General features: G+C 48.4%; 1 protein-coding gene across 5 annotated transcripts in view; it reads left to right on the top strand.

The window, feature by feature from the left end:
- CUEDC1 (CUE domain containing 1) overlaps nt 1-22,830 on the top strand; it is a 1,053,353-nt gene that overhangs the window by 180,413 nt on the left and 850,110 nt on the right. For 4 of the 5 annotated variants that reach the window (XM_069614646.1, XM_069614649.1, XM_069614647.1 and 1 more), the window contains exon 2: nt 1,912-2,065. The gene's annotated coding sequence lies outside the window, so the exon portion shown is untranslated. The remainder of the gene's footprint in view (nt 1-1,911; nt 2,066-22,830) is intronic. The other variant, XM_069614650.1, reaches the window with a different exon arrangement.

Raw genomic sequence — 22,830 nt, 5'->3', positions numbered from 1 at the left:
TGTGCAAGCGGATCCTGCTGCTCCGTCCTTGGTGCAGGTGAGTGACCCCCCCCTCCCCGTGTAGCCCTTTCCATCTTCGCTCTTTGCTACCCTTTTCTCTCCTTTCTCTCTCTCTCCTTACCGACTTTTCTTTCTCCCTTTCTGCTGCTTTTCCTTTCCCCTTGCCGACCTGCTGACTCTACCTGTCCTCCCCCTCCACCTTCTGCCCCCCCCACAACCCCTGTGATTGGCTACCCTCTGTGGAGGCAGCCCTCTTAAGAGGGCCCCAGGGCAGCCTTGCTCTGGCAGCCATTGGCTAAGGGCCCGGGGCAAAGGCCAGCTCCCATCCCGGTTTGCCCCTGTTAGCCCAAGGACCGACCCAACAGCAGCAACCAGGTAAGGTGGTATGGGCAGAGAGCTCAGCCATTACTGTGGCCAAGAAAACCCTACCACTCTTCATTAATATTGCACTACCGCTTTATTACTTCCTATTACCAGAATACCCTGCACCCCTGTATGGCCCAATAGATGTATTGTGAGTTACTGCTGTGTTGCATCTAGTTGGATTTGAGGGTGGGCAATTGTGTCATACCTAGACAGATTATTGGGGGTAGAAAATGTGTTGCATTTAGATGGATTTTGATGGTGGGCAATGCATAGCACATTGACAGCATATATACCATTGGAAAGAATTGCAAAGATTAGCCACGGGTCACATTCAGAACGAACTGTGAAGACTACCCATGTGTCACATTCAGAATGCCTTGTGAAGGTTAGCCACATGTCTCATCTAGGAAGGATTGTGAAGATTAGCCATGCGTCACATTAGAAATAATTGTGAAGATTAGCCATGCGCCACGTTTAGGAAGAATCTGAAGATTAGCCATGCGTCACATTAGAAAGAATTGTGAAGATTAGCCATGCGCCACGTTTAGGAAGAATCTGAAGATTAGCCATGCGTCACATTAGAAATAATTGTGAAGATTAGCCATGCGCCACGTTTAGGAAGAATCTGAAGATTAGCCATGCGTCACATTAGAAAGAATTGTGAAGATTAGCCATGCGCCACGTTTAGGAAGAATCTGAAGATTAGCGATGCTGGTAGAATGAAGCTAGTTCAAAGATTCTAGGGAACTTTGAATGTAGCTAGAGCACTCATTATGTTATAGCCAATGCTTTTAAACCTGTTACGCTCCATGCTTATAGAACTTTAGCCGAAGGCACGGCCACAGACTTGCATGCATCTTCCATCATACACCACTCAAAAACACTTTGCACAACACCTTTGCCATAAGAATGCAGCTATTGTTCATGACACAACTTCTCTATATATTTGCACACATAATTACTATCCCGCTCTCGCATGCCACCACTAGACCGCCTCTGACCACCCATCCACATGCCAGCTCGACATGGTTGCTACCAGGGACTTGGCTTCCCTTTCATAGCTTGCTACTGGCCGTTACGAACACAAACATACTAGCACTTCTCGAATTTTCCTATTCCTGGACTTCGGTCCCGGAGGGCGTTCAACCTAAAGCAAGTTGGGACCATACAATATGGTGAAAGACGCTATACAAATGATACAATATATGCCCACGCCTGGCTTTACATATGCCTAAGCCATGTAATATATCTGGATTGTTAACTGGCAGTCTATATGCTCTGCTTTTGAGCACTTCTGAATCTTACTCGATTTGCTGTAGCCAGAAATGTGTCACATTGGTGCGAAGTACATGTTTTGCAAATTTACTACTTTTGTCCTTTATTTAAATAATGTATCTGAGTATATGCTGTGATTTTATCTTGGTTGCTAGCAGTTGAGTTTCATGTCACTTCATTGTGGCTTTATCTGGATTTTTATTTGTTTACCATTATACGTTGGCAGTTCCAGTTTCCCTTTGGCTTGATGCCACTTTTTTTTCTTTTCAGGCTTTGGCTGTTTGAGCGGCACGTGGCAAATAAATACCTGCTCACATAAGGGTGAGAAAGAGAAGGCATCCTCAATGGGCGCCGTCCAGCCACTGCAGGAGAAGATCTCGCTGGACTGAATGGATTTAGATCAAGGGCTTGGACGTCTATGTAGGTAAGCATTTTTTTAAATTCATTTGAGAGTGCTTGTTTGTACATTGACAGTGCAGAATGGTTAATTAAAACTGCCAGAACAGATGCTATTTCAGAGTAGGAGTGTAATTCTCCACCTTTTGTGTTGTGCTCAAGATCCTACCTATGGTGCATCATTGTGTTATCATAGGTGGCCACTAACCTTGCTCGGTAGTGCCACAAGCCTCTGCTCTTGCACGAAGCCGGTTTTCACTCGGAGGTATATGTTGTAAAATCTCATTCAGCTGCTCAAGCTGAGCCTCTATCATTCCGATGTGATGGTGGCTCATTTTGTTTGTAAAGTCATAGATCATGTAGATCTAATCTGAGCTCAAGAATAGCTGTTGGATTAAATCATTGTATCTGTCCCATATTTTCCACGTGGGCGAATTGTGTGGCCTTTGGAGATCTTTTCTGCCTCGACCCCCTACCTGCCAAAAATGGTATCTGAGTCTTCGACAAGAGATAAATGCTGGTATTACGTGCTACATAAATAACCTGACTGTTGTACCGTTATCGTTCAGCAACTTCCAAGAACAAATCCACGTAATTAATCTCATCTTGTCCCTATTTTGGTGTAACATTTAAGTCAAAATGTAAAGACACTAGATATTATTTGAAAAGAATCGGTATACATTAATATTAACCTGCTGATATTAATGACTGTGAAGAAGGTAGAAAGTCTGAAGACCAGTTGATCTCTATTAATGTGAAGCTTTAAAAAAAAAAAGCTCCGATTGCTGAACTATTGAATGGTTTCAGGACAAACAAAACGTGTTTTGCAATGTATAATTGAGGAATTTCCGTGGTGATAATTTGCACAATTGTAGGCCATTCTGGAAACCCACCTGCGGTTTGAGGTTGAATGAATTCCAAACCTTGGCCCCAAATAAATAATTGCCTGCACCCCAGAAAGACAAAACTGAAGCAGCTTCGTCGATATGCAATGATATAAAGCAATAAAACGTGGTCATGTTTCATCCTTAATAAAAGAATAGCATTGTTACCAATAAAGTACCAATATCGTTGCCTGAAAAATGAGTTGTGCCTTGGCTATAATTATTTGCACATGTTGAAATAAAAAAGTGGAAATATTTGCAGTGAAACTGCTTTGTCGGCCTTTGTATTCACAGTATGAGTTCGCGAAGGCCAACCACAAAATGAGAGCCATTTGAGTAGATTGCAACATATGCAACATTAAGATGTTAATCTTTTTTAAGACTTTGAATACATCCTTGTGTGATTAAGAATGAACATATGCTAAGTTAAATGAGCAATAATTAAATCGCACGCATTCATTTACTATCGTTCGTTTTGCAACTGTATCGTCTTTCATTTTTGTTGTTGTTGAAGGTTTGCATTTTTTAGAAACCTAATAGTGCTGGGAGATTTCCCTGTGGGGTAGCATACAATATTAAATTGTCGTCACCAGAGGAAAATAACCATTTGCATGCTGGTCTGATCTCAACCACAAGGACCGTCCAACTCGAAATGCCAGCAAATTCTGTTTACGAATGCCAACAGCAGCCCTAATAGGCATTTCTGCCTCAACGACCTAAACCAGTGATTTCTAGCTCCCTTTCCAGACACATAGAGCAGAGTGCGCACTGCTGGATCACTGGACTTTCTTGAGGCAAAACCGAAAAGAAGTACTTTTTCGAGAACAAACCCAAGCTCAAATTGCTTCATATACCGGCTCTTACCCACCCAGGGAGTCCTCTATCGCAAAGCTCGTTGTGCCATACTAGAGGAGAAAATCCATTCGAGGGGATTGGGTCCTCCGACGTATTCCATATCTATGACATGTAATCACCACAGCTGTGCTGCTTCGGAAACTTTTTTCGGCGTCTGCGTCCTGCGTCGATGTGCCGTCGTCGAGGACCTCCTCCGACGTCATCCGATGTGAGAAGTAGGACGCACGACGCCCGTAGCCTCAGTTCCGTTTTTTCCGCGAACGTGTTGCTTCGTGATTCTCGGTTCACGCCTCGACTCTTTGGAGTTCTGTTCTTCTCGGTTCTTCGAACCTGTTCGTTTTGTGACATTCCTTCGTGTGAAGATGTCTTCTACTTAGTCTTCGACCCCGCGTCCGGGTTTCAAGAAGTGCGGGGAGTGTGGGTCCAAGATGTCGGTGACGGACTCGCACGACGCCTGCCTCTGGTGCCTCGGGGAGGCCCACGACACGGATGACTGTATCGACTGCCAGTCGCCCACGTCCAAAGCCTTACGCGAACGTAAGAAGTTGTTGTCGGTAGGTCGGGTGTCCAAGCCCCGGAAGTCGAAATCTGCGGGGCTTTCGACGGATGATTCGAGGGGTGACTCTCCGCGTCATTGTCGGAAGTCTCGTGGGTCTCCTAGGAGTCGGTCTCGCCACTCCTCAGCCTCTTCGAGGCATTCTTGGAAGCGCCAACACCGGTCGTCTTCCAGGTCCTCTTCAGAGGACTCTGCCCGGCTTACCCCACCAGCCGTGCGACGCCGGAGGAATGGGCTTCCTTCGGGAAGAAAATGCTGGTGATTCTTGAGTCGCAGGGTACTAAGCCGTCCGCGCCCCCAAGTGGGGTCGGTCGTGAGAGGTCGAGAGACACCGCTCGCAAGAGTGGTCGGCACGAGTCACGGGAGAGGTCCCGTTCGGACAAGGAGACTCGTTCTCGACGTACCCGTTCCAGGTCCCGGTCCTCGACTCGTTCGAGACCGTGTGCACCTGCGAGGTCTTCGAGGAAGACATCGACGTCTGAGGCGTCGAGGGCGTCGACAGGCTTTCTCGAGGCTCCGGCTCCGAGGAAGTCGTCGAAGCCGTCGACGCTCAGGTCGTCGAGGGACACGCTCGGGGCTCCGACCTCGAGGGCTGTGTCGACGCCGCCAATGCTGGAGGCGCTGCATCTGACGTCGACGCCGATTTCCTCGACGCCGATCCTCTCGGCGCTGATGCCGGTTCTCTCGACGCTGGCGCCGATTCGCTCGACGTCATCGACTCCTTTCGTGTCGGAGGTACCCCGTGGCACGGGTGAACCCCCTAGGAAGGCTCTGGTTAAGAGCAGGCACTCTCGGTGCCTTCTTTTCGCCACCTGGACTATATTTCAGAGGCGGATGAGGATTCTGATGGCCTGGTTCCTAGTCAGGTTCCAGATGAAATGGTCTCGGGCCATAGTCTGACGATTTGAGACAGTCACTGCATGATGCCAGTGGACTGGACACCTCTCCGGAGGTGGAGTTTTGTAGGCCTGAGCCTGGCTCTCATGCCGATTCCTCGTATCAGCGCCTTATGGCTAAGGTTTCTGAGTACCTGGGATGGTCTGGTCCCCCAGGGGAGTTTGTGCAGGATGATCTGACGGACATCCTTGATGTTGGTCCCCCAACTGATCCGGTACTGCCGTTCCATATGGCTTTACAGAGGAGGGTGGCGGCGGCTTGGACTGCTCCGGAGAGTCTCCCGGCGGTGGGCAGATCCTTGTTGCGAAAATACCGTCCAGCCAGTAGCGACCCCTGCTACTTGACCAGGCACCCCACTCCGGAGAGTTTGGTGGTGCAGGCGGCCACGGGCCCGGCAAAGCAGGAGTCGTACCCTACCATCCCTCCTGATAGGCACGACAAACGTTTTGATGGCTGGGCGAAGAAAGTGTTTTCTTCTGGTGGTATGGCGCTTCAGGCGGCCAACTCCATTTGTGCCTTGTCTCGTTTCACACACACTCTGTGGAACTGTGTTGCGTTAGCGGCTGAACATATTCCCGATGGGGACGAACGGGATGGTTTCCTTGCTATGGTCCAGGATGGTAAGGATGCCATGTGTGAGTCGTTCAGTCGGGTTTGGACTTAGCTGAATGCGTCAGTAGGTCCATGGCGGCGAGCACCGTGATACGCAGGTTTGCGTGGTTGCGGAAGTCAGGGTTTGCTCCTGATGTGCAGTCCCGGCTCCTCAACATGCCCTTTGACGGTGAACACCTTTTTGGCAGCAAGGCTGACGAGAGCCTTGAGAGGTTGCAGACCTCGAAAGCTGCAGCGAAGTCGTTGGGCGCTGCAGTTCGCCAACCTCCGCCTTTTCGTCCTAGGGGACAGCAGTGGACGGGTGGTTCCTTTCGCTATTACTCGTCCTTCAGTAAAGCGAGAGGAGCTGGCAGTCAAAGAGGCCAATGCAAGGGTACCAGAGGTGGACGACAGGGTACCCGTGGTGCCAAGGCCGCTCGGGCAGTTGCCTCTTTGCCCTCAGGTAACGCCGCGGCCGCTCCCACTCAGTCAGGAGGCCATGTCCCATGGTTCGCCGGTTGGGGGAAGGCTGGCGCAGCATCTTGTAGAGTGGCAAGCCATTACTTCAGATGTGTGGGTTCTGGAGATCATAACCCACGGCTACTGTCTTCCCTTTCGGCACAGGCCTCGCAACAATCCACCGGGGAACCTCTCTTTGCAGAGTCCGGATCCACTCCTTGTGCAGGAAATTCAAGCCCTGCTGGAGAAAGGCGCCATAGAACTGGTGCCTGTAGCGGAGAGTAACGAGGGATGGTATTCCCCTTATTTTTTGATTTCGAAGAAAGACGGGGGATTGAGACCCATCATGGACTTGCACGGTTTGAACAAACTCCTCAGGAAGGACAAGTTCAAGATGGTTACTCTCAAGTCCTCCAGGCCCTTCAGCTTCAGGACTGGTTGGTGTCACTCGACCTCAAGGATGCTTACTTCCATGTGCCGATCCATCCCAAGCACAAGAAGTACCTGAGGTACGCGGTTGGCGACTCGCACTTTGTTTCGGGTCCTGCCGTTCGGATTGACCTCCACCCCGAGGGTTTTCACCAAGCTCATGGTGGTGGTGGCAGCGCATCTCAGGCAAGGGGGGGATTCACGTCTACCCCTACCTGGACGATTGGTTGATTAGGGGGAGCTCTCCCGAGCAAGTCCTGGTTCATCTGTCCATCACCTGCCACTCCCTTCACAGGCTGGGCTTCTCCCTCAATTTAAAGAAGTCCCATTTGACACCAACACAGCGGCTCCAGTACATCGGAGCAGTGCTCGACACTTCCCTGGGGCAGTGTTTTCCTCCCCAGGTGAGGGCTTTTCACATTCAGCAGATGGTGCACAAGTTTCAGCATGCCCAGACGCTCCCAGCGTTCGAGTTCTTGAGGTTGCTCGGCCTCATGGCATCCTGCATTCTTCTGGTGCCAGAGGCTCGCCTGCGGATGAGATCTTTGCAGTGAGCACTCAAGACGCAATGGTCGCAGTCCTCCGGCAGGATGTCGGACCCGGTTCAGGTGCCGCCCTCGGTCGCCCGGGATCTTCTGTGGTGGGCCGTCGAAGGCAACTTGATGAAGGGGGCTCCATTTTGGCTTCCCTGGCCGGAGGTGACGATCGTGACGGGTGCATCCCTCACGGGATGGGGAGCTCATGCCAACGGGCTGACAGTCGGCGGTCGTTGGTCTCCGTCGGAGTCCAGACTCCATATCAATCTGTTGGAGCTGAGGGCCGTCAGGCTAGCCCTGAAGGCTTTTCTGCCGACTGTGCGAGGAAAGAGTGTCCTGATCCTGACGGACAACACAGTGGCCATGCACTACCTCAACAAAAAAGGGGGGGGGGGGCAGGGTCACTTCCTCTGTGCAGGGAGGCGATGCAGCTCAAGTTCTGGGCCATCCAGCAGGAAGTTTCGATCTCGGCAGTTCATCTGGCCGGAGACGAAAACGTGACGGCGGATGCTCTGAGCAGGCAGAGCACGATCTCTCACGAGTGGGAGTTGGCTCAGGAGATTCTCCTGGAGATCTTCGCCCTTTGGGGGACCTTTCAAGTGGATCTCTTCACCTCCAGTGTCAACCGGAAGTGCGAAAGGTTTTGCTCGCGGGAATTTCCTCCAAAAGGAGCCTTAGGAGACGCGTTCGTGGTGGAGTGGTCATTCCCGCTGCTGTACGCGTTTCCTCCAGTCCCCGTCATCCCGCAAGTGCTGCGGAGGTTACGGAAGTTCGGTTCCCGGATGATCCTCATTGCTCCGGTGTGGGCTCGGAGGACGTGGTACCCGGACCTTCTCGACTTGCCCATCTGCCCTCCACGTCGTCTTCCCTACCGAGACGATCTGCTCTCACGGGAGGGGGGGGTCAGGTTCTCCATCCAGAGGTCAGATCCCTCAACCTTCACGCTTGGCTTCTGAAAGGTTGAGGTATAAGGATTGGGACCTCCCTGAAGACGTGATGGAGGTGTTGCTTTCGGCCCGAAGGCCAGCAACAAAGTCTCTGTACCGTTGCCGTTGGCGTAAGTTCTGCGACTGGTGCCGAGTTCAGAATGTGGATCCTTTTGCATGTGACATCCCCATGGTTCTGTCCTTTTTACTTTCTTTGGCCCACAGGGGCTTGCAAGTGGGTACCGTTAAAGGTTACCTGGCGGCGCTGTCCATCTTTAAGCGCTCGTCTGAAGTGTTCTTACTTTAAAATCCCTTTAGTTTCTGAAAGGGCTCACTAATGTGTTCCCTCCGTCACCTTTCCTGGTGCCCGGTTGGGATTTAAACCTTGTTCTTAAGTTTCTTATGGGTGCTCCGTTTGAGCCTTTACATTCTTGCCCTTTGAGGCTGTTAACTCTGAAAACTGTTTTTGGTTGCGGTTACTTCTGCTCGCAGAGTGAGTGAGTTACAGGCACTTTCAGTTAAGCCACCCTTCACTGTATTTCACAAAGACAGGGTTGTCCTTAGAGTTCGTCCTTCTTTTCTTCCGAAGGTAGTGACAGACTTTCATTTGGCCCAGAAGGTTGTTCTTCCGGCATTCTATCCTCCTCCGCATCCTGGTAAGGAAGAGGAGAGGCTCCATAGGCTTGATCCTAGGAGAGCTTTAAGCTTTTATGTTTCACGCATGTCTCGGGTCAGAGTGGACGATCAACTATTTATTGGTTACGCTGGAAAGCGTTTAGGGCAAGCTGTGACGAAACAGACTTTGTCTCGCTGGATTATTTTGGCCATCTCGAAGTGCTACCACTTGGCGGGTAAGGACCCACCGGCTGGCTTGTGGGCCCATTCTACCAGGGGTATGGCTGCATCTACTGCCCTGCAGAGGGGTGTTCCTATTCGCAACTTCTGTGATGCAGCCACCTGGGCTTCAGTACATACATTTGTACGTCACTATTCCCTCGATTCCATCCGAGCACAGGATCTGGCCTTTGGCAAGGCGGTCCTTTGCTCTGCTATTTGATTGGCTATTCTAAATTTTGATTCTAAATTCTTTCCCTCCTCCTTGCTCTGGTACTGCTTTGGGAGTCTGTCATAGATATGGAATACGTCGGAGGACCCAATCCCCTCGAAGAACAAGTTACTTTCTTACCTGATAACCTTCTTTCGATGGGATGGTCCGACGACGTATTCCATATCGCTCCCTGCCTTCCCCGCTGCAGAATTTCTTTGCGATTGCAGCTTACGTTCCGCAAGGCTTTGTGTCTGACTGGCAGTTGACTAGTGTCACATGTTCTGGGGGAAAAAAACTACAACTGAGGCTACGGGCGTTGTGCGTCCTACTTATCACATCGGATGACGTCGGACGTCGGAGGAGGTCCTCGACGACGGCGCATCGACGTCATCGACGCAGGACGCAGACGCCGAAAAAAAGTTTCCGAAGCAGCACAGCTGTGGTGATTACATGTCATAGATATGGAATACGTCGTCGGACCATCCCATCGAAAGAACGTTACCAGGTAAGAAAGTAACTTGTTCTTTGCATGCATCTCAGTCCCCACCTACAAGTTCAGTTCAGCCTGAGATGGCAGGCACACCTCTGAGCAAGGTACCTAAAGCAACGCGTTTTCTACGGTTTACTGTCTTGTGGGTCGTAGGGGGGGACACTAAATGTAGCCCACAGAGCCAACGCTTGCCGCAGCAAGTTGAGCACAGTGGGATTGGCTGAGGCATCACATTTTACTAATGGGCTGGCATAGGTTTAATGTCTCTGGTTTAACGTGAGCCAGCACCGAGGGCTAATAATAGTTCTACTATCCACTTAGCCAGTGCTAATTGATGGGAATTGCTGCATAAATGTTTGCCCTACACTATTGATAATGAACTAATGGTCTTGGCATCCCAGCCTCAAAGCGAAACACGCTGGGCCTTCAGTTGGTCTGCAAATGTTGAACTGGGGATACTACGGCATATGATTTTTAAAGGCAAGTCAGATTTCTCTCTTCATCTGAAAGCTGCAATAAATCTGCCCAACAGCTGCTTTTTTTTCTTTTCCTTTTTCATAGCATACTGTTTGCAGAGCCCGATCAAAGGAAATTTGACCGAGGAACATGGGAGGACTAACATTTGACTTAAATTGCAAATATCCATGTGCACCCACTATGTAGTAATTATTTGAGCATTGTGGTTTATCTTGGGCCACTTGAGTGTGAATGCAACATAAACTTTGATTCCAAGTTGCTGGACTGAGTTTTCATGGTTCTAGTTATAATGACCTGTAATTTCTTGTCCCTTGGGCTGCACTTGACCAGTCCAGGTCTTACTTTCTGAAAATAGTTGGCATCAGGTGCAACACAATTAGTACAATTGATTATAAGCAAGACCACAACTCCCAGTATGCAACAGTTCGATAACTGTACAGTACTGGACCAATGCCCCAATAGCACACTGTCCTTTAGATACCCTGGTTACTGTCTGCCATTTATTCTGGTTATACAGTGATTTAATCACCAGAGCCATATTTTAATAATCTGTTCGTGATTTGAAAAATGGCTTTACTTATCTGTACTTAATGCTACGTTTTGCTTAAATCTAATGTCAAAACAGTAGTTTGTTGATAATAAAATTGTTTGAGGGCCTCAACGTTGGATACCTCCTATTTCTCGCATCTGGAAATTAATTTTAGTTGAACTGTCTGCTTCAAAAGCTTTTTGTAGTGATTTTGTATAGATTGAACCCCAATACACCTTTGAGTCCTTGGTTCACAGGACTGTGGTGGGGGGCAGGCGGACTCAGCATTTGGAGAGTGACGGGGCATAACCTCCCATGCTTGGGCACGGCAGACCGTGGCTTTCGGCTACTGCCTCCTCTTTTTGAGAAGACCCCCAGATTGTCCTCTAGGTGGCAAGCCTTGAAAGATCCGGATCCGCTCCTCTTACAGGAGATCTTTACCTTGTTGGAGAAAGGTGCCCTAGAGTTGGTACCTGCAGCGGAGAGAAATCAAGGTTGGTGCTCTGCTAATTTTCTAATCCCTAAGAAGGACCGAGGACTGCGACCGATCTTGGACTTGAGACGCTTGAACAAGTTTCTCAGTAAGGACAAGTTGAAGATGGTATTCATCAAAAACACAAAGTACCCGAGGATCGAGTTGACGTTTCTCGCTATCAGTTTCTGGTCCTGCTTTTCGGGCTCACCTGTGCCCCAGGGTCTTCACCAGGCTCATGGTGGCAGCAAGTCTAAGGAGGGATGGGATTCACATGTGTCCATCCCTGGATGATTGGCTGATCAGAAGAACAAGCTCTGAACAGCTTTGAATCACCTCAGTCCTACTTGCCACTTACTCCACAGGATGGGCTTCTCGGTGTAATTCAAGTCGTCCCACTTAACACCATCACAGAAGCTTCCATTTATTGGAGCGGTACTGGGTTCGTCTCTGGGGAAAGCCTCGCCCACCTGAGCTGAGAGCTCAATATCTTTCACAGATGGTCCAAACGTTTGCGTGCCCTTCCAGCCTTCGACTTTCTAAGGTTACTTTCCCTCATGGCATCCTGCATTTTTCTGGTGCCTGAAGCCCGTTTGAGAATGAGATCCCTTGAGTGGGCCCTCAGATCCCAGTGGTCTCAGTTCTCCGGCAAATTCTCAAGTCCTGAACAGGATCTCCTGTGGTGTGCCTGTCGGGTGATTGTGATGAATGGAGAACCTTTTTGGCAACCATGACTGGAGATAACAGTTGAGAGATGCCTCCCTCATAAGGTGCAGAGCCCACATGAATGGCCTTTCAATCCGCTGTCATTGGTCTTCGTCAGAATCCAAACTTCCCATCAACCTTTTAGAGCTCAGAGCAATCGGACTAGCGCTGATGGCTTTTCTGCCTTCTGTGCGGGGAGCGCTGTCCTGATAATGGCGGACAATGCAGTGGCCATGTACCACCTCCAACAAGAGTGGGTTTAGGGTCACTACCTCTGTGTAGAGAAGCAATGCACCCCTGGTTTTGGGCACTAAGAGAAGGAATCTCTAGAGTGGCAGTTCACATAGCCAGAGGAAGAATAATAGTGGCTGATGCTTGAACAGGCAGAGCACTACAAGTGGGAGCTGGCTCAGGAAGTCCTTGTAGAGAACACCTCACGTTGGTTCATTAAGCTTGGTTTCTTGATAAAGACTACAAATTCCTTGTATGTTTCTGTGTATTCCGTACTTTTGTAGCTTCCACATGTATTTGCCACTATCACTGGTGAGGACTGGTTCTCTGACAATTGTACACTTTTGTCAGATAAGGTATTTTTAATTCTGGTATCCTACTTGTATATTTTAGTGGCTTAACTCAGTTTTTCTGCACAGACTATTTTTCTCCTTCTTTGGTACAGAGTTCTTCGTACTTTCTTTGCTTTCTCATTTATGTAATCTGCCTTTTCACATCTTTTTGAGACCCTTTTTGTTCATTTTGATTCCTTTGACTTTCAATAATTTCCTTTTTGTTTGTGCTATTTATCTGTCTTCCTTTGTCCCCGACATTTGACATGTCTTGTGCTTTCCTCCCGCGTGGCTTTTTAGTTTTACTTCGTGGCTTTTGCATAGTCTCTTTTTAGGTATGTTTATCTAGTCCTTTGACATCATGGTTCAGACTGTAGCATGCTGTTGCGTGTACTTCATTACACCTTATGATGATGTTTCAGCAGACCTGATGGCATTTTTCTCCCTCGTTGTGTTTCCAGACACACATGTCTTAGTCCGACTCTTCACATCCAGTAAGTGCGTAATTGATGCTACCTTTCTGTTACTTATTTGCACGTTACTCCCCGAGTCTTTTTAGACCCTCTTTATTTTTTAGCCTCATACCTCCATGCTAGGTTGCACGACTGGTTCTTGCTTTGCTAGCATTGTTTCTAGAAATCTTTTGTTTAACTTGGTTCCACACTGATTTGTTTGCACAAAGTTTGCTGCTACGTTGTCACCATACTACTTGGTAATTTCTCTGCATATAGATTTCTTTGTGGAGCGAGTTACACTTGTCTAGTGTCGATGACTTTAGAGACAGGTAAGCTCTTTCTGTTTACAGCATTCTCCCTAGATCCCCCCCTATTTCTCCCAGCCTCCCCCCGCTTCCAAACCTGTCCTAGTCCTTTTCACCTTCCCTCCCAAACCGCCATCCCAGACCAGCATCCAACTCAACCTCCCACCCTCTGAACATCCCACCTTGCAGCACTGAATGTGAATCACTGTTTGCAAAGTTCCACCTCAGCTTGTCCTTCTTACACAGCTTCCTTCTCCTATATAGGCCACTCAGCTATGACTGGAACTTCGCAGACTCCCTATGTGACTGCCTGTCGAGTATACTGATACAGCTCACTTTGCTAGGAGATTTTAACCATTGGTTTGATGTTACTGCCAACCCTATGACCTGCTTAGTCACCGACAATCTGGAAGCTCTTGGCTTAACTTGCTTTATATCCCACCCAGCCCACATTGCAGGGCACACCCTCAACGCACTATTCTGCACTTCAGACCTAGTCTCTCCACTCCTGCCTCGCCCTCTCATCTCGACTGATCACCACTCTATACTCTTCTTGCTTCGGCACCACTTGCCTACCCCACCACTTCCAGGAAACATCTCTTCTACTATCCCTCCAGACTTGTGTGGAATAAAACTATCAGCCCTGGCCTGGCCAATTCCCTACTAATTACATTTCCTGATCTCTCTCGCAAGGAAGGACACCCCTCCATTGACCTCTTGACCAATGGCTCTCCAAAGCTGTAACCCCCCTCATACGACCCATCACAACGGTCACACCCACACCCGAAGTGGTACACCACTTCCCTCAAAGCTCTCAAGCATCGCCTAGAGTGAACTTGGAGGATCGAAACCTACTCCACAAGACAAAACGGCCATCGCAAGACTTAACATGGCACACTGGTTCGAAATCAAGGAAGCCAAAAAAAACACTACGGAAACAATTTCCAACTCCAACAACCCATGCAGGGAACTCCACAAAATACTAGGGGAATTCAAGTCCCCTAGATGTCGAACCCCACCCTCCCCGTAACACACAAGCGTTCATCAATGAACTATCCAACCCTTTCATAACAATGCGCTTGAAAGAATTCGCAATATCACAGCAAAACTAGCTCTGTGCGCTCCATCTAATTCCTTATTTCCCCTAACCAAGCCTTTCCCACCCCTCCCTACCACACTCTTTGTTCAAACCCATTTCCTAGGTCAATTTCTACATCCTACTAGCACTTCGCTGACACTCTGGCTCCCTTTCCCACTCTCGCTTTTAAAAAAGATCCTTACCACCACCTGTGCAAGCAGCGTCCCTGCTCCATCAAGAACTCCCTCTCATCTGGCATCTTCCCAGAGGCCTTCAAAACCTCTTATGCCAAACTGCTACCCACCCTCGACCCACTCTCCCGATTGAGCTACTGCCCAATCTCCAACACCTGCTTCATTGCTAAACTAATAGACCATGCAGTATCCAAGCAGCTTGTACTATTCTCAGAAGCGCATAGGCTCCTCAACCCAGCCCAGTCGGGGTTTTCGACCCCTCTGTGGAACGGAATCCTCCCTGGTCTCGATCTGGGACGACCTAAAAAGAACAGCCGATTCAAAAGGATGTGCTGCACTCATCCTCCTCGATCTATCCACTGCCTTTGATACCATCGACCAAACAATACTCGGGAACAGGCTCCTCGTGCTAGGCATCAAAAATTCTGCCCTCAATTGGATCTCATTCATTTCTATTCGTGCACAAATAATTCTCCTTCCACCTTTCTCCTTCGCCCTTCCGCCCTGTCACCCTTCCTCTTCAACATCTTATTAAAACTTTTTTTATTGTGTTCCACTTTACAAGAAACCCTTCACATTTCTTCAGACAGTATACAAACACATAAAATGTTAAAAAAAAAAAAAAACATTGTACAAAATATAGAATATAAAACACACAACGTTGAAGCAATTAGATTGCAATTACAAAAAGGTACTTGAAACCAAAAACCCACAGAAGCTAAAAACTGGTTGATACAAAAATCCAAATTCAACAATCGGAATTAATGCTTGGCAAAAACCTCTAAAAGAAATCGATACAAAGCAAGAATTAGTGAAGTATTTTCACCCCACATAAGACGTGACCGAAAAGTGTCCCCCTTGTGTCCCAAGCCTGTCGGAGCAATTTCTTTAAAATGTTGACTCCTAGTATTGCTCCGAGTAGGACAGGAAGTTACTAGGTGCCTTAAAGTTTCTAATTTAGCCGGACATTTACAGGCACAACATACCAGAAGCTGATGTTGATGTGCGTTCCAATGGCCAGTACGTTCAAGTGTATGCAACTGGTTGAGACGGAAGCAAAGGTAAATGGAGCGTGCCTTTTTACAAGGAAATAATTGAAGATATTTTAAAAGATCTTTTTTTTTTATATATAAACTGGAGCTCGGCGTACTCTGTATAGGTGGAATATGTACTAATTTGCCCAATTGTCTCACACCGGTCAGACCTGAACAGATTACGTTTAGTGGTAGCAGAGCGATTTGTGGGTTTGTCTTCAGAAGAGCATATATGATCCAAGAGATGGGTCATGTTGATTTTAAAAACGTTGATTGATTCTACAGATCCCTCGGATGTCATTCTTTTAAAGTTGACCTATAAAGAATTGGAGGGGGTGGGATTTGAGGGGTCAACAGTGCGACGCGGACAACTGTTTGTAATTTGTTCAAAATATGCCATTTTATTAGAACAAAAACATCTAAATACTTCACTTGCCCTACTTGACTGTGGGCTATCTTACCTAACCAAAATAAGGGCAAACATTCTATCACAGGAGTTCTGGCCCTTACATTAAACATCATATATAAAAGAAAATATATGGCAATTCAATCGGCATCAACAATGGCATTCAAAATATATTGGTAACCTTTTAGCAACCTGGGTGAACTCACTTTCCTAGTACTGAAGGAGTATTCCCCTTCATTGTACATCAAAAGAATATAAAGAAAATCCACATGGGTAATCAAGTCTCAGATCAGTTCTTGAAAAGTCAGTATCCAGGTTAAGATTTGTTAACCCCAGTTCCAATAACAAACTTCTTCTGATAGAATAGAGACCTTCTACTTCCTCCAAATAGCATCAATGTTGTTTTTCTCAGCCACAAGGCCCTTTTATCCAAGAAAACTTGGCACAGTTCATAAAGAAATACAGCTTCCAGAACGTTAATGGAACAAAAGTCTTGGTTAACAATTATTATTAGTCTACTCTGGTTAGAAATAACATTAGGAATATTTGTTAGGGTGACTTCTCAGTTCTGTAGCTTCTGCTTCAACAACTTCACTTATACCACTGCTTACTATGAGGACATTCTCCTTGGCCCCCTATCATTCCACTTCACTTGAACTACTGAAGTCTTGTTTCTGATGATTGTTAGTCTGCTCAGAATCACATGGTGTGCATAGTCCGACGTCCAGTGGTCACTGCGGAGTATTGCATCTTGTTTTTCGAAAGTCGAAAAGGGGACGTCGATATAGGCGTGTCTGTAAGACTATCCCTATAGTGACGTGTAGTGTACCCAAAATCCCTCACACGTCGAGGTCCCTCAGATTGTTTTTTCCACCCAGAATACTGGTCCCCTTATGCAGAGCTCGTAAGAGACATTGCCATTACCATTTATTTGACCCTTGGTTGTTTTGTCAGTTATCGTTAATCCAAACGCCTCCAGCCCTCTTTCGACGGCTAAGCAACTTCCCCGCCGAGTCAAGATCTTCGCCGGTGGTTTTGACGGAGGCAATCCTATCGGCACTGGCGAACACGTGGCCCGGCCACGCCGGCTTACACAGTAGGGAGAGTGGGGGATGTTGTCGACATTTCTGTTTTCTTGTAGAATGCCTTTCTTTCACCCCTCCTCCCCCTTTCCTTCGGGGTCGTTATCACTTATTATTACATCCTCAGCTATGGAGAGGACTCCTTTTAGATTTTGCCTTCGTAACGGCAAATTCACGTGGAAGGATAAGCATAAGCAGTGTAACCGCTGCTTATCCCTCGACCACAACGAGGCCGGCTGTGCGGCCTGTAAACTCCTTTGTCCAAAAACTTTGAAGGACCGCAGGGGTCAAGAGGTGGGCAGCCTACGCTATGTTGATGGCTGATTCCTCACCCGCCGCCGAATGTGACGAGGGGGAGAGTGATAACGCTATCTCCGTATCGGAGGTTGTCGACCTCGCTAAGGAGCGCTCCCGCTCCTCTGCGACTGTCTCCGGCCCCGAAAAGTTCGGCTCACGCCCTACTTATGGGGATGTACACCCCGGCAACACTGACGCACATGAAAAAGTGAAAACTAAATACACAACCCTCAGCCCTTCCTCGACTGAGTCGAAGAAGGCCCCAGCACCAACGGAGATGCCGAATATACCGGCAGCCTCCGCCGACCGGAAGGGTCACCAGCCCTCCCCGCAGCCGCATGCGCGACTAGCGATTGCGCTGTCCGCAACTAAGGGCGCTACCACCAAAATGTCAGATGAAACGCCTCGTAAGAGAGTGACCGTCGACGAAAAGGTTCTGGCACCGCCGAAAACCATTCACGATCCGCCCTCGACGGACAAACTAGTAGTCGAAAGCTTGGCTAGAATAGTCTCCACTGACGCTCAAAAGACGGACGGCGAAGGAGTTGCCGACACCCGCTCACAAGGCCAGAGAGATGCCGAAACCAACAGAAGGTACGCCGGAACCTCAAGCTACCTCCCCCCCCCCCCCCCCCCTCCCCCTGTCGAAGGGAAGACATAAACATACATCCCCAGTGTCGGATCCACAAGAAGGTTTCTCAGAGGGCGACGGGGGTATATCATCCACTTTACGGGCGAGATTTTGACGCCTAGAGGCGGAGGAGCATACCTTTCCACCACTAGACTGTTCAGGGATATCCCAGTGGACTACGGAAAGATTTCAATAGTGTATGGATAAACTAGATATGTTTATGTCCACCCCTGAACACGTTGCACCCAAAAGGCCAAGAGAGATACTCCATGAAGACCCTAGGGCCAAATATCCAAGACTCTTTGACCCACTTGAAGAGGAAATTGATACCCATGGCCTCACTGAAGAGGACCCACATTTTCACAAAGATGAAAATAAATACTGAGGATCTGCAAGACCCTGTAGGGGGGTTTGAAGAAGACCCAGACATAGGTGGATCACAGCCCTGGCAGTCTCCAGGGGCTTCAACAGACCCTGACGTTTTAGATCTGTCCTCTCCTCGGACCACAACGGTCAGAAACCCGTCACCTGTGGATGACCAGCCCACTTTCAATGCACTGCTACGCAAGCCGGCAGCACATTTTGAAATTGACACAGGGGAAATTACTCCAGAAGTAGACTTTGTGGAGAAAATAATTAAGGAAAAACCACCTACTAGCCAGGCCATACCCCTTCTTGCCTCAGTCAAGAGATGCCTCGTTCCATCTTTAGCCACACCTGCATTGGTTAGAGGTGTCAACCCAAGAATTGAGAAGCTTTTTAGCCTCTCACCGTCGGATCCCTTATATATTAGGGGTCACTCCATACCGGATTCCCTGGTAGTAACCACCACGAGGAAAAGGGCGGGGGTCCGCTATCTACTAGCGAAGCACCCCCAGACAAGGAGGGGGAAGAAGCTTTATGCCTTGGGGAAAAAGGATTATATCCTCAGCAGCTTTCCCCACGCGGATTGCCAACAACAATACTTTACTGGCAAGCTATGCGCTGATGCCCAATGGGGAATGTTGCGAGAAGGCCTACGAGAACTCCTGAACCCTTACGAACCCGTTTGTTAGCCATTGTGACAGAAAGTACTCGGGTAAACCAAAGCATCATTAAGAACACGCTAGATGCTGCGGAGACGGCTTGCCGGTCACTAGTCCAGGGGGTACTTCTTAAGTGTCATGTTTGGCTCAGGAACTCTGGTTTAAAGCCAGAAACCCAGGCGTCCCTCATCAACAAACAACTTGAAGACTCAAACTTGTTTGGTAAGGTGGTTGACGACGCACTGGAGATAGCTAAGAAGGAATTTGAAACTCTAAAGACTCTGGACCAAATCACGAGACCTCCTAATAAGCAAGGTTATGGCAACAGGTGCTTTTTTTCGTGGCCAGCGACAAAACCAACAATACTCCTCAGCAAGCAACTGGTCCTCCACTCAGGGAACCAGTTGACAATATGCTCAGAGAGGACAATGTTGGAAAGGAAGAGGTCGGGGCCCCACTCCCAGAGGCTCCCCGGCTGCCAACACCAAATGACCCGAAAGTTCGGGTCCCCTCCCATGCATCTCCGGTCGGGGCCCGTTAACATCATTCCTACAAGCCTGGGAGGGAAATACCACAGACCGCTGGTACTGTCAACAATAGCCCACGGTTACTGCATCGAATTCAGTCGGTCCCCTACATTCAGATCCCCAAGGGGAAGACTATCACCGGAACACCTCGGCATCCTTCTTCAGGAAGTCAAACTGCTACTGGAAAAAGGAGCAATAGAGGTTGTGCTTCTATCACATGTAAAGGAGGGTATTTATTCAGTGTACTTTCTTGTACCCAAAAAGAATTTAACCATGCGCCCTGTACTAGATCTTCGCCCAGCGAACAAATTTGTAAAACCTCAAAAATTTCGTATGGTGACTTTGCAGGAGGTAATTCCCCTGCTCACACAGGGGGATTACATGGCAACACTGGACATGAAAGATGTATACTTTCATATATGAATGTTGCAAGCGCACAGAAAATACCTCAGGTTCATGATAGAAGGCAAACAATATCAGTTCAAAGTGCTACCCTTCGGCATAGCTTCAGTGCCAAGGGTATTCACGAAGGTAGTGGCAGCGGCCCACCTGCGCAGGTTGTCCATTCCGGTCTACACTTACCTGGACGACTGGCTCATAACAGGGGATTCTTACGAAACATGCTTCTCAAATACCCAAAAGACAGTAGACCGTTTGTTCCGCCTGGGCTTCTCCATCAACGAGAAGAAGTCCAGTCTAGACCCCAGCCAAGTCAAGCAATTCCTAGGGGCTCTAATTCGAACAAAGGACGTCCCCGTCTTCCCCTCCGAGAGGGTGCAAAATATGCTGTTTCAGATCCCTCAATATGTAGCCGGTCGAGAGGTGAGGGTACGCAAAGCCATGCGATTGCTAGGAATGATGGCGTCATGTATTTATTTGGTACCTAATGCGCGCCTGCGCATGCATCCAATGCAAGAGTGGCTCAACAGCCAGTGGTGTCAGGCCAGCGGACAATCTGGTGGTGGTCTCGCAGGCCTTGGTTCTCTCGCTGCAATGGTGGTCGAAGGAAAACCTTGTGTTGGGGAAACCATTCGCCACCCCCGCAGTGGAAGCCACTCTAACCACAGACGCATCCCTCACAGGATGGGGGGGGGCTCACCTACCCAATCAGACTGCACATGGAGTTTGGACTCCGAGTGTGGCGTCCAAACACATAAACTTGCTGGAACTGCTGGCGGTCTTCAAGGCACTGAAGGCTTTCCAGACACACATACAAGGGAAAACAGTGCTGGTCCTCACAGACAGCACCACAGCCATGTACTACCTGAACAAGCAAGGGAGCACTCACTCTCCAGAACTGTCCAAGCTGTCCCAGAACATCTGGAAGTGGGCTCTCAAACACATGTTCCTGTTATCTCAACATGTACCAGGGGAACTCAATCTTCTGGTATACGAACTCAGCAGAGACTTCCCTCTGCACGCAGAGTACAAATGGCGATTACAAGAAGACATCGTCTCCAACGTTTTCGCAGAATGGGGGTTCCCAGAGATCGACCTGTTTGCAACTCTGGAGAACACCCAATGCCAAGATTACGCCTCCAGGTACCCCCAGAACCACTCAAAGGGGAACCGTCTCTGGATAACACGGTCAGGGAAATGTGTCTACACTTTTCCCCCGACTCACCTTCTCCACAAGATAGTGCACAAGATGCACCAGGAACCAGTTACCATGATACTGGTGGCGCCCATGTGGGCCCGGCAACCCTCGTTCGCTCATCTGATGGACATGTCACTGTCTCCTCCGGTGAAACTACAGCGCCCATACAACATGCTGTCACAGGACAGGGGCTGAACGCTGCACCCATGCCCACAGACCCTGAACTTGGCAGCCTGGCTCCTGAGGTCATAGATTTTGGACATTTGCAGATCCCACAGAGATGCATGGACATTCTCAGAGGCAAGGAAACCGAACACTCGTTACTGCTACTCTAGCAAGTGGAAACGGTTCGTCATCTGGTGTAAGTCAAAGAGCATCAACCCCGTTGACTGCTCTCCCACACAAATTGTTCTATACCTGACTCACTTGTTGGACTCAGGATTAGTATTTAATTCTATTAAAGTTCACCTAGCTGCACTCTCCGCGTACACTACATCTCAACATAAGGTGCCATGGTGGAAAGTTCCAGTTATTAAAGCCTTCATGGAGGGAGTAAAAAGAATTCACCCTCCTATATCTAACCCAGCTCCCAGATGGGACCTGAATGTTGTACTAACCAGGCTAATGGGCTCCCCCTTCGAACACCTGCATAAAGCAACCCTTAAGAATCTCACTCTTAAAACTGCTTTCTTGATAGCCATCACCTCCATTAGCAGAGTGAGTGAACTAAACGCGCTCTCTATACCAGATCCCTTTGTAACAGTTCAAGAAGATAAGGTGGTTCTACGCAGACACCCTAGGTTTGCACCAAAGTTCATTTAAAAACTTTCAACGTTCTTTCAAAACCCATCAAACTTGGGAGAGAAAAGCCTGCACACACTTGATGTGCGCAGAGCCGTCATGTTTTATATGGAAAGAACTAGACCACTGAGAAAGACTAATCAGTTCTTTGTCTCGGTGGCGGCAGGAAGAGAAGGAGATGGTTTCCAAATCCACTATATCTAGATGGATTGTCCAATGCATCACTCTGTTACACTCTTGCTAAGAGAGAACTGCCCTTCAAGCTGAGAGCACATTCTACTCGAGGCACTGGGGCATCCATAGCATTCATTGCAAACGTTCCCCTTGAGTCCATTTGCAAGGCGGCAACCTGGAGTTCTGTACACACCTTTACAAAACACTATTGTCTAGATGCCCATTCTAGATCTGATTCCCAGGTGGGACAAGCAGTACTAAGACATCTTTTCTCTACTGTTCCTTCTCACAACCCACCTCCAACTCTGGGTACTGCTCGCTAGTCTATATATGTGATTCTAAGCAGATTAACAAACATCAGAAGACCTGCATTACTTACCGTAAAAGCATTTCTGATGGTTGTATCTGCTTAGATTCACAAGCGCCCTCCCTTCCTCCCTGCTCGGATGGAAGGAACATAGACATCTTATTACTTTCTCTCTTTTCTGTACTCGCTCACGTAATCATAAGGCTCCCTCATTCCCTCATGGCAGAAAAAATGCAAACAGAGGGACCTCGACGTGTGAGGGATTTTGGGTACACTACACATCACTATAGGGATGGTATTACAGACACGCCTATGTCGACGTCCCCTTTTCGACTTTCGAAAAACAAGATGCAAAACTCTGCAGTGACCACTGGATGTCAGACTATGCACAGCATGTGAATCTAAGCAGATACAACCATCAGAAATGCTTTTACGGTAAGTAATGCATGTCATCCACTGACAA

The sequence above is a fragment of the Ambystoma mexicanum genome, chromosome 9, assembly GCF_040938575.1.
Source record: "Ambystoma mexicanum isolate Mex_15411 chromosome 9, UKY_AmexF1_1, whole genome shotgun sequence".
In the NCBI taxonomy this organism is placed as follows: Eukaryota; Metazoa; Chordata; class Amphibia; order Caudata; family Ambystomatidae; genus Ambystoma; species Ambystoma mexicanum.
This window is presented reverse-complemented; position numbering and strand designations above follow the sequence as displayed.